We start from the raw sequence: 11,906 nt of genomic DNA on the forward strand, positions 1-11,906 counted from the left end.
GGTAGTAGGTGGCAACAGTTAGATGGGGCGGGATGACGAATGGCACGGACAAGTGGCTCTGCAGGCAGTGGCCGGCAGATGGCCAGGGAAGAGAAGCAAGACCTGTGCACGAGCAGCAGTCTTTCACTGCCACCCTGGCTGGCTGGAGAGAAGCACATGCTAGAAGAGCTCGCTCACCCTGAAAACCCATCATCGTGAGGAGAACTCCTGAAGCCTGCGGGGTTACCCCTCCTCCCCCACCTAACCCCAGGAACTCGTGCAGGGAGTTCTGCCCAGGGGCTGAAGATGTAAACTTAGTAGTTATTTGGTCTCTTGATAACATGTGAAAAACCGTGAAGCTGAGCGCACAGAAAGGCCACCTGCAGAGTCTAATTCCCCTTGTCTGGGGCCCCAGCCTCACGGCACGTAGAAACCTTCCCAGATGGTGCTGATGGGCAGGCAGAGTTGAGAGCAACCAGTCCAGGGAAGAAAAGAGGAATCTCAACCAAACTCGGAGGCAGTCCACACTAGACATGGGTTTGAGAAGTAGAGGCCACTGAAGAAAAGGAAAGGCAGGGATGAAAGGGTTTTGAGGGGAGGCGAGGTTCATGGGACCGCCTGCCGCCGAGCGAATCAGGTGAGGTTAGAGCAGCACCAAAGGGTCTGGCAATAGGAGGCAGCCTGCAACCTTGACGAGAGTGACAGGGACAGAAGCCAGATTGGAGTGAGCTGAAGTGGAAACAGCACCATAGTGACAGTTTTGAGTTCTGCTCTGAATAGATGAGCGTAAATGATGTAGCAGCTGCTGAAGGGGGTGGGGGGAAGGGAGAGCTTTTGACTACACTGATGGGAATGGCCTGATTGAAAAGAAAAATTCCACGATGAAGGATAAAAGTGTGATAGCTGTAGCAGTGACGCCCCTGAGAAAGCAAGAGGAGATGCAGCCCAGATGTGGAGTGACCGTCCTTCGATGGGGGCCTTGGAACCATCACGGAAGATGCAGGGTAGCCCAACTAATCAAGGCAGGTCTATAAATCTGGTGATGGGAACGTGAGGGAGTCCCCATCTGATGTCTTCTATAAATATTTACTTATATCAATAAGATCATACAGTAAGGAGATAATATTTTGAAGTCTGTTTTGGTCACCCCATTGGCTGTACCATGGACATATTTTCATGTCAATAAATGGGCATCTCAGACTATCCTTTTAAAATTACTGCAGAGTATTCCTTTGTGTAATTGACCATAATTTATTTAATCAATACTCTTGCAGGAGTGAGTTGATTTTTTTCTCCATCTTTTGATAAATATTCTTTTTGCTTTCTGTTTGTTTTTAACCTTCTCTCTCTCTGATAATAAACATTTTTACACATTTTTAAAAATTATTTTCCTCAGGATAAATTTCTAAGGATGGGATTTCTATAAAAATCATCATTTGTTATTAATCAACTTTCTTGTCTCCAATATTTTCATTGCTCCTTTGGGCAACAGGATTCTACTTTATCCAACACGAAGGATATAATCACCGCTTTCTTTAACTTTTTATGCAGGTAAAAATGTTTGCAGGTGACGGGACTTTACAGGCCTCTTTTAATGTACTGTGGTCTCACAGATGGCTTGGACTTCATGTGAACTTTCTTACTAACTGTTGACTTGAAAAAGCAGCTTCTCATTTTTCTGCTAACACAGCTGTCAACAAGGAGCTGATTGGCCCACCTTGAAAAATACTAGTTCTGGAAGTTGAAAGGCATTGCGGTTTAAATTTGCAAGGACAATTTCTCCTCTCCTTTGCATGTGCCCCAACACACACACACTTCTTGTTGTCTTCTTTCCTCTGTGCCTTTGTGTCAGTCTCACATGTGAAATTCTTGACTCTCCAAAACTGACCGGAAGTCCTCTGAAGGTAAGACTTGTGCCAAACTTGACTCAAATGCTCCTGACCCCCCTCCACCCAAAAGCATTTTTCAGTTCTTGAAGTAACACTGAATCTGTGAATTCTCCCCTCACCCTCATTACGCCTGAAAGCTACTCTGCAGAAGGACTCTCCACTATTTCTTTTGAATCCTTTACATTGTCTGGGACAGAAGCACAAGCTGATTGCCTCTTGGTCTAAAACTCTTAGCAGCCAAGGATGCTACATGAGCCAGTATCTGTTCCTAACGTCAAAGATGAATGAGCTTTGCAAAATGCACATCTGATCAGCTCCCAATGTTGCCTAAAGCCCTGCAAAGATTGTTCATTGCTCTTGGAATAAAGACAGTCCTCCCTATGAGGACCTACAATGGCCCTCCTGCTCTCTGGTCCTGGATCTCTCCACATCATCCCCTGCTCTCTGAAAACCATTTGCATAGGTCTTATTTCACTTTCTCGAGTAAGCCTTGTACTCTTCTCCTCAAAGGTGGTTCCCTTTACAGTGAATTCTGCTGACGTCTGTCTTGCCTGGTTAGCTATGCCTCATCCTTCAGCTCTCCGCATAAGTGTCACTTCTACAAGGAAGCCTCTGCTACCCCAGGTAAGGCTGAATCTCCCTATTATAGGTCCCCATAGTGCCATGTGATTCCCTTGTAGTCCTTCCTGATGACTGAAATTTTATATATATTTCTGTGCTTGTTTGATCAATGTCTGTGTCCCTCACCAGAGTGTAATTTTCACGAAAACCAGGTGGGTGTCTGTTTCCTTCACTATTACATCTATTATCAAGTACAGCATCCAAGAGGTGTTTGTTGAATGAACAAATGAAATGAATGGCTAAAACGGAGAGTCACAGCCTATCAGAGCTAGGGATGGGTAGTTGAAGAACTGACCTTGCAGTGGTGGTGTAGGGAAAACAGGGACCAAAGATCATCTAGTCAAAACCTTCTTAACAAGGGTGCATCAAAAGGCTGCAGAGAATCAAACAATGTGCTGTCACTGTATAAAATTTTGTTCATACACTTTTTTTGTGGCAACAGAGTCCACTGCATTCATTAAATATTCAAGTGGGTCCTGACTCTCCAAAAAGATGAAAAACCATTAGTCTAATCAAGTTTTTTTTTTTTAAATAAATGTATTTATTTAGTTATTTATGGCTGTGTTGTGTCTTCGTTGCTTTGTGCAGGCTTTCTCTAGTTGAGGCGAGCGGGGGCTATTCTTCATTGTGGTGCACAGGCTTCTCATTGCGGTGGCTTCTCTTGTTGCAGAGCACAGGCTCTAGGCACGCGGGCTTCAGTAGTTGTGGCACGTGGGCTCAGTAGTTGTGACTCATGGGCTCTAGAGCGCAGGCTCAGTAGCTGTGGCGCACGGGCTTAGTTGCTCTGCAGCACGTGGGATCTTCCTGGACCAGGGCTCGAACCCATGTCCCCTGCATTGGCAGGCGTATTCTTAACCACTGCACCACCAGGAAAGTCCCTCTAATCCAGTTTTTAAACAAGAACTAGATATATGTCCAGGACTGGAATTGGGTCCCTTGAAATTCCAGCTAGTGCCCTATCCATTGCCTTTTGACCAAACAGTAGTCATCACCATCATCACCTAAAACGTATGTTTCTGTGAGCTCCTGATTCTTTGAAGATCCACTGAGCAAAGTTAACTCTTTGAAGCTCTGGGCTGCCCTAGCGTCTGGTAAGGTGAGAGCTGGCTGGCTGTCCTCGGCTGTCCAGCCTCTCTCCTCTCCGTGAATCCTCACCAGCAGAGAGTGTGCAGCCCAGGGCTTTTCACCCTCCATTGGCCTCTTGTTCCTAACTAATGAAGCCTCGTGCCCTTGTTGGGCCTTGTTTCTACAAGGCTGGACACCTTCTTTTAACAGAACGTACTTGAAAAACAAGGTATTTTTCTTTGTACCAGAAACAAATGGTGATTAATGTGCTCGTTGTAATTAATCTGCTGTGACAGATGAGTGGTGTCGCAGCAGTTTCTTTGCTGCTGTGGGAGCCTTCCTGGATAGGACAGCTGGTGAGAGGGGACACCAAATTCAATTTGTTCCTCATTTGCATACATATGACAACCATCTGTGCTAAATAGCCCTGCAATGTCTCCATTAGGCCCTACGGTAGCGTCGGCCTCTCCGGCGCGCTCCCGTTAGACCTGGAAGTGGGGGAGCTCAGAGCATAAATATTTGTAGAGGAAAAGGGTGGGCCTGATGGAGCACAATCAACCGTGTCCCCTTTCATCAGAGGTTAAGCATCACACACGGACTGAAATTCCTCTCACCCATAGGAGGGGATCTTCTTTTGAGAACTTCTGTTTTCATCCGAAGCTTCTGGGCTCTGTTCTCAAAGATCCCACTGAATTGCTGACAGTCTATTCCCTGACATCCAGTCACTCGAACCAGCTTCATTTTGGTAGAGACCTTTTTTTTTTCTAACTGGCCTGTTTACTCAAAAACTATTCATGGTAGTGTGTATATATACTACTATATATAAAATAGATAACTAATAAGGATCTACTGTATACCACAGGGAACTCTACTCAATACTCTGTAATGGCCTATATGGGAAAAGGATCTAAAAAAGAGTAGATATATATATAACTGATTCACTTTGCTGTACAGCAGAAACATAACATTGTAAATCAACTATACTCTGATAAAAATTAATTTAAAAAAACACAAAACGAAAACATATTCATGGAATATCTACAAAGTTTGGGCACTCTTCTAGGTGGAAGAGAAACAGAGCTCACAGGAGTGAAAAGGTTTTTGGTTTACGGCGTTTACATGCAGGAGTGAACCCTGACAACAGACAAACAAACAAGAAAAGTTACATGCAGTGTTTTGTTCTTAGCAGAGAATCGAAACAGGGTGCAAGGTGGCGTGGAAAAGATAGTAGGTGTTGACAATGTTAGATTTGGTGGCCCAAGGAGTTCTGGCAAGGAGGTGAGATATAAGCTGCTGTCGGCATGGCGGGAAGTCAGCCTGTGACATCAATGGAAAACACGTTTCTCCAAAGCCAGGGAACTGTGAGCTTGGCACGCTGAGGAAGAGAAAGATGACCAGTGTGGCTGAGGCAAGTCAGAGAGGAGGTGAGAACGGTGAGCCTGTCTTAGTTTCCTGGAGCTGGAGTAACAAAGTGGCGCAGACAGCGGGTGGGGGGCGCTTAGAACGACAGAAATTTATTGTCTACAATTCTGGAGGCTAGCAGTCAAAACATCCAGCTTCCACGGTGGCCCTGAAAACTGTAGGGGAGAACGTTTCCGCCCCTCTTCCAGCTTCTGGTGTTGCACGAATCCCTGGCTTTTCCTTGCTTGTCAGTTGCATCGTTCCAATCTCTGCCTCTGTCTTCATGTGGCCATGTTCTCCCTGTCTGTTTTTGTGCCTCTTCTCTTCTTATAAGGACACCAGTTATATTAGATTAACCAGCTGGAGCACCTGGGAATTTGAAAGCCAGATAAGGTGCACTGGTCATAGTGTAAGAGCAATGGAGGACCTTCAAAGGCTTATTACAATGAGATGATGTGATCCAGATTCCATATGGGTGTCACAGGTAGACTGGAGGCAAGAGAGAAAGATAACCTTGGGAAGTTGTCCCATTCATCTTTGGAACCTACATGTCATGGTGGCCTGAACTAGGAAAGTGACAGAGGAAATGGAGTATGGAAGGAGGTTCTGAGATATATTTAGAAGCTAGAATCCATACACCTTATACCAGACTGGATATAGGTATTTGGAAAATGAAAGGAAACACATTTTTGTCCTGAACAGTTGGCAGGATGGTATAATATTTGCTGGAAGAGGAGCTATTGGGGGGACAGGGAACAAGTTTGGGAGAGAAAAATCAAGTGTTCCATTTCGGACGTGCTGCATTGCAGACATTTATGAGACATCTACGTGGAAATAGAAGATCACCCATTTGGGTGTGTACATCAGAATGTCAGAGAAGATTGATTTTGAGGTAGAAATTTGGGAGTCATCTACTTCAAGAGATTATTTAAAGTCTGTGGTGCTGGATAAGCTCTCTCTCTACAGAGAGAGGAAAATAGGGGAAAAAAGTTGAAAGAGGAAGGGAGGGAGGGAGGGAGGGAGGGAGGGAGGGAAGGACCCAGCCCCAAACCCAGAGACACCCCACGGCTGTCGTTTCCCCTTCTGCCTGTGCCTTTGCTAGGGGTCCTCACGTGCCATGGGCAGTGCCCTTCCCTATGATGCATGACTGTGAAACACGGTGTGTGGTGATGCGCCAAGGCTTAGCTGCTGCCCCGCTGCTTCAGCCTCATTCTGTCCATATTTCATTCCTATTCCCCTTTGTCCTTGTTCCCCTCCATGAAGATATGGTCCATGTTCAACGTGTCTTTATATCCACACACCAGGCTTTCTCAACCTCAGAACCACTGACATTTGGGGCTGGATAACTCTTCACTATGGAAGACTGTCTTATGTATTGTAAAATGTTTAGCGGCATCCCTGGCCTCCACCCACTAGGTGCCAGGAGCACACACCCCGCGCCATTTGTGACAATTAAGAACGTCTCCAGATATTGTCAAATGCTGTCTGGGAAGGGGTGGAAGCAAAATGACCTCCAGTTAAGCACCACTGCCACACATGTACCACAAGGCTCTCTATACAGGGGGCCACTCATGAACTATTTGCCACAGATGGTGACAGCGCTTACACCCCGACACACAGCTTCTGTCTGCCTTCCTCTACCCACTAAAGGAAAGAGATTACTTAAAAACCTGGTACGAAGCATCAGAACCTCTCACCCGCTTCTGGCCAGGCCTCCAGACTCCAGACTCCTTCTCCAGCGTTGAAGGCAAATGTGTGAGAAATCAGAACGAGGTGTGAGAGGGAGTTACTCATTCAGCCAGTCAACAAATGGCGAAGTTGAAGAACAAGTGAATTAACAGCACCTTTCTGCGACCAAAGCCTGGTTGGATAAGATAGGGGAGGCTACTACCTAAGAAAAATTGCTGCCACACATTCCAATGACTCTGCATCCTAAGGAAAAAGTCATCTTTAGCACAACAGATGTCCTTTTAAATTTTATCAACCAGAAAAATAGATGGGGGGGAGCACGTAAACCAGACCATGAAAATGTAATGTAGAGTCTACAAATTAATAAGCTGGTGGCGTGATCAGATTGCAATGGCATGAAGTCAAATGACAGGTAGCTGTCCTTATGGCGCATCGTAGCTTCTGGAGTCACAGAGATTGAGTGCAAATGTGGGGCATGCTTACAGCATGGTGAACGTAGCAATCTGTCTTGGTGGCTCCCAATTCGGCCTCAGAAGCTTTGCTAACACTGCATCCGGGAAGCCAGTAACAGTCACTCTGCGGAGTGTTGTAGATAAAATGGATTTGCTCAAGCAGCCCCCGTGGAGGTCTTCCGACGGGTTCACACCTAATCACGATCCCCAAACTAAACCCCTTTTGTTGTCAAGTAGAACGTAGAAAACTGAAACCAAGGTAAAAGAAAGCCCTTCTCTCTAGAAAAGAAAACCTGGGCCACTGGCTCCCTACCCCCTTTCCCCTAAACTCCATCTGGGTGCCGACGGATCCTCCAAGGTGGAGGTGAAGAGGGTGGTGGTCGGCTTCCCCAGCAGGAAGGAGCCTTGGATTAGCCCTGATACTTCTGTGACATGAATTCAAAGGAGAGCAGTATCAGCAAGGAAAAGAAAGACATTCTCAACAAAGAAAGGCCTTGCAGAAAGTAACCTTGTATGAGGAGACAGAGGGTTCCGGTCATCAGTGACAACATAACGAACCACCCCCAAAATGTAATACCTTTTAAAAACCATGTATTATTCTCCATTCTGTGGCTTAGACAGGTGGTCCTACTTCTTTGGTGTTGGCAGGTGTATTTCAATAACTGGAAATTCCAAAATGGCCACACCATGTAGCTGGCAACTGATGCTCTCTGTCACCTGGGTGCTCAGCAGGGGCTGCTGGTGGAGGTTCTTGCTTCACCTCTACTGGGTCCTTTCCAAACAGCTGCTTGGTCTTCCTCACAACATGGCAGCTTCTTTCCAAGAAGGACACTGAGGCATCTGTCAATCTTCAAGGTCTTGGTCTGAAAGTGCTAGAATGTTACTGTAACTATATTCTCTTGGCCAAAAACAGTTATGGGGCAGCCTAGATTCAAAGGGAAGGAAAATAAGCTCTACCTCTTGATTTGAGGATCCCCACACCCAGTCAATCTACTTGTGACACACACATAGAAACTGGATCTTGTCATTTCATTTTCATAAGCCTTTAAAGGTCAATCATTGCTCTTTCACTGTGATTCGCATGCCCTACCTGGCTTTCAAATTCCATAATCCGATATGACTGGTATCATGTGAAGAAGAGAAGAGACACAGAGACACACAGGGAGAAGATGGCCATGTGATGACAGAGGATCCTGGAAGAGACCATCTCTGAAGACTAGTAGCCGTAATGAACTTGTTATTTGACTCCACACCTCGCCATTCTGGTGTATTCCTATGCTCCAATCCACACTTATGCCCTTCTTCCTCTACAGTATTGTCATATGGTGAAGGCAATACATGGGAAAGAGAGGGCTTGCCCTCCTGCAATTACATATAGTGATATGCTGACTATGTACACCTACACGAATTTAAGGAGTGATCAGAAGGTCAGAAAGAATGACTCTCTCTATACCAGCTTCTGGTTGTGAACACGTATTACTCCCCAAGCTGCAGCGACAAGGGCATATATATTGTAGAAAACCATCAAGAGCCATTTTCATCTAATCAAGTTTTTAATAAACCCAATTTTCACTCCATCTTCTGACATTTACTTAAAGCGTGAGTAAATAGTTGACTTTTTTTAAAATACCTGCTTCGTACAGCTAGTACAAAAATCAAAGGACAGAATAAAATGACCTTTCCAATAGTCAATGCTCAAAAATGTTAGAAAATGATGATGAAGATTAAAATAGCCAAACACAATCAGTGATGTATTAGGTGCTTAATAAATGACAGCTAATATCATTGATAAAAGAAGCTCTTTTAGAGGAAGGAATGTAAAGGGGTAGGATGCAATCCATTTGAATGGGGAGAGGAATGTAAGGGCTGGGGGGGGTGGTTGGGGCCAGGGGAAGAGTGATGCTCTCTGTGCCTCAAGAAACAGCTGACAGAGCTCTCTTTAATACCAAATTATCAGACACCGTTTTGGGATTTTCCCTGGCAAAGATGTGTCTCTCCCCTGAGCCCCAGAATAAATACTTAGAAGGTTAAAGTTTAGTTCATTAATCTCCTCATTTGTCTGTTTGTTTGGACACAGAGATGCTCCATTGAGAAGGCAATTCGAGAAAGGGTGAACGACACTGAGACCAGGAAAACAAAATACGGACACTTCAATACAATCACATGGTGGGAAGGGGGGTGTGCAAGAGAAAAAGTACGCTTTACATTTAATTCTCTGCTTTAAGAAACTGTAATCAAAAGTGGAAGCTCATGACTTGGTTCTCTCCAGGGTTTGTTTATGCAGCTGGCCTTCTAGGTGACATCTGATCAAGTTTTCTTTTCCAAGTAAATTTTTAGTTGGCTCAGTTAGGCAAAACCTGACAAGCAAGAGCCATGTAAGTTCTTACCCGCTTTCTCCGTACCAACGCTACCCTCCTGCTTGGCACTGATTCAACACATCTTCAAGTTTCTGTGAGGGGCCTTGGAAAAGCCTCACTCTGAGATGTTGAGACAAAAGCAAAGAAAAGATTTACACCTTCTAATGAAGTGGAATGAGGGAAAGTTTGACTAAAGTTATCCTCATTAAACTCAGTACATGTTTAGTAACAGTCAAGTTATCTCTCCATCTGGCTCCAAATAACCTGAAAACAGTCAGCTGTCCTAGAGCCTTTCCAGAGAAAAAGCTGTAAGAAGAGAAGTGTCTTGCTAAATGTCACTCCTATACACAGTAAGGGCGCGAAGCAGATCCTGGGTGTTTATCCTCTATCTCTTTGGGTGCTACGGCAGGCAGACTTCAAGGCAACCGCCCCAATGATCCCTGACTCTTGGTATTCACATTTTTGTATAATCCCTTCTCCTTGACTTAGAAGTAGGTCCTATGACCTGCTTCTAATCAACAGAACATAGCAAGAGTCATGGGATATCCCTCCCATGATTATGAAATATTATATAACCATCTTACTAGCAGGTCTACTCTGGAGGCTATCCTTGCTGGCTTGATGAAGGAAGTGGCCATGCTGTGAGACAGAGTGTAGAACGGTGGGTGGTCCCTGAGAGCCACAGGAGGCCTCTAGGAACTACAGGCAGCACTAGGAGCTGAGGGCAGTCTCCAGCCAAGCAGGAAGCTAGAGCCCTCAGTCCTCCGACCACAAGGAAATGAATCCCACCAACAATAAGAAAGAGCTCAGAAACGGACCCTCCATAGTCGAGCCTTCAGGTGAGATCACAGGCTGACTGACACCCTCACTACACCTTTGCGAGACACTAGGCAGAGGAACCAGCTGAGCTGTGCCTGGACCCCTCCCACGGCGACTGTGAGGTAATAAACGTGTGTTGCTTAAGTCACCTAGCATGTGGTAACATGTTACACAGAAACAGAAAATGAACACAGAGGGCCTCTGCTAGGCAACAACTCTCAAGCATCCTACTCTGGTTTTCCATGAAGGCACCTCTGATTACGTAGAGGAAAACTCTACGTCCCCTCTACGTAAGGGTTTTTCCTGGTACCTTCTCACCTAACCTTAAAATTCCCAAATATTGGGGCTATTTTTTTATGTTTATAAGGCTTAAAAGAAACACTGCCCATCCCCCAGGAGAAGACTGGATAAGGAATGTAGGACAGTGGTTGTGTCCACGACATGGTACACACTGACTCAATCATGAACCAGCTTGTCGTTTGTGTTGACTCTCTATTACTGTATAACCAACCAGCCCAGAATGTATGGCTTAAAACAACACCATTTATATAGCTCGTGATTTCATGGGTCAGCTGCGTGGTTCTTACAGTCTGGTCCAGCTCAGCTACCCCCTGCTGGCCTCACTCAGCATCCGTGGTAAACTGGCAGGTGGGCTGGAGACTGCATGATCTAGGATGGTGTGGTGGGCAGAACACGGGCTCCAAAGACATCCACACCCTAATCCTCAGGACCTATGAAGATGTTACCTTACATGGTAAAAGCAACTTTGCAGGTGTGATTAAGGGTACAGACACTGAAATAAAAGATTATTCTGAATTATCCCAGTGGGCCCAATTTAATCACGTGAGTCCTCAGATGCAGACCACCTTTCCCGGCTGGCTGTGAGAGATCAGAAAGAAGGAGGAGGAGAGATCTGAAGCATGAGAGGGACCTGACCCACCAGTGCTGGCTCTGAAGATGGAAGAAAGTGGCCTCATGTCAAGGAATGTGAGTGGATTCTTAAAGCTGGGAATGGCCCTCAGCTGACAGCCAGCAACAAAACAAGGATCTCAGTCCTACAACCCCAAGGAACTAATTTCTCCCCAAAATCCAATAAGCGAGGAATACCCGTCCTCACCTGGACTGGGGACAGATGTATTGGGATGAGCTCTTTCCAAGATTGAGTCCTTACTCAGATCTTTCTCCCTCAGATGTAGGGAAAAGGGGATTTCAGTAAAGCAGTGGTTTACAGCATGGGCTTTGTGGTAGGCGGGATGATGGCCCCTCCAAAATGTTCAAGTCCTAATCCCTGGAACGTATAACTTAAATGCCGTTTAAGTTAAATGGCAAAGGAGAAGTAAGGTTGGCGATGGAATTTAGGTTTCTAATCAGCTGACCCTAACACAGAGAGATTATCCTGGGTTGTCCAATATAATCAGCAGTGTCTTTAAGTGTGGAAGTGAGAGGCAGAAGCTTCAGTGTTAGAGTGATGCAGCCTGAGAAGGATGGGACCAGCCACTGATGGCTTTGAGGATGGAGGAAAGGGCCATGGACCATCCCCATGGGCCAGCTACCAGCCCCTCGATCCCTCACGGTGTCCATGGAGACCACGCAGGGACCTGGAAATTCTACCCCACCCAGCAGTAAAGAGGAGT

The sequence above is a fragment of the Delphinus delphis genome, chromosome 19 (assembly GCF_949987515.2).
Source record: "Delphinus delphis chromosome 19, mDelDel1.2, whole genome shotgun sequence".
Taxonomy (NCBI): Eukaryota; Metazoa; Chordata; class Mammalia; order Artiodactyla; family Delphinidae; genus Delphinus; species Delphinus delphis.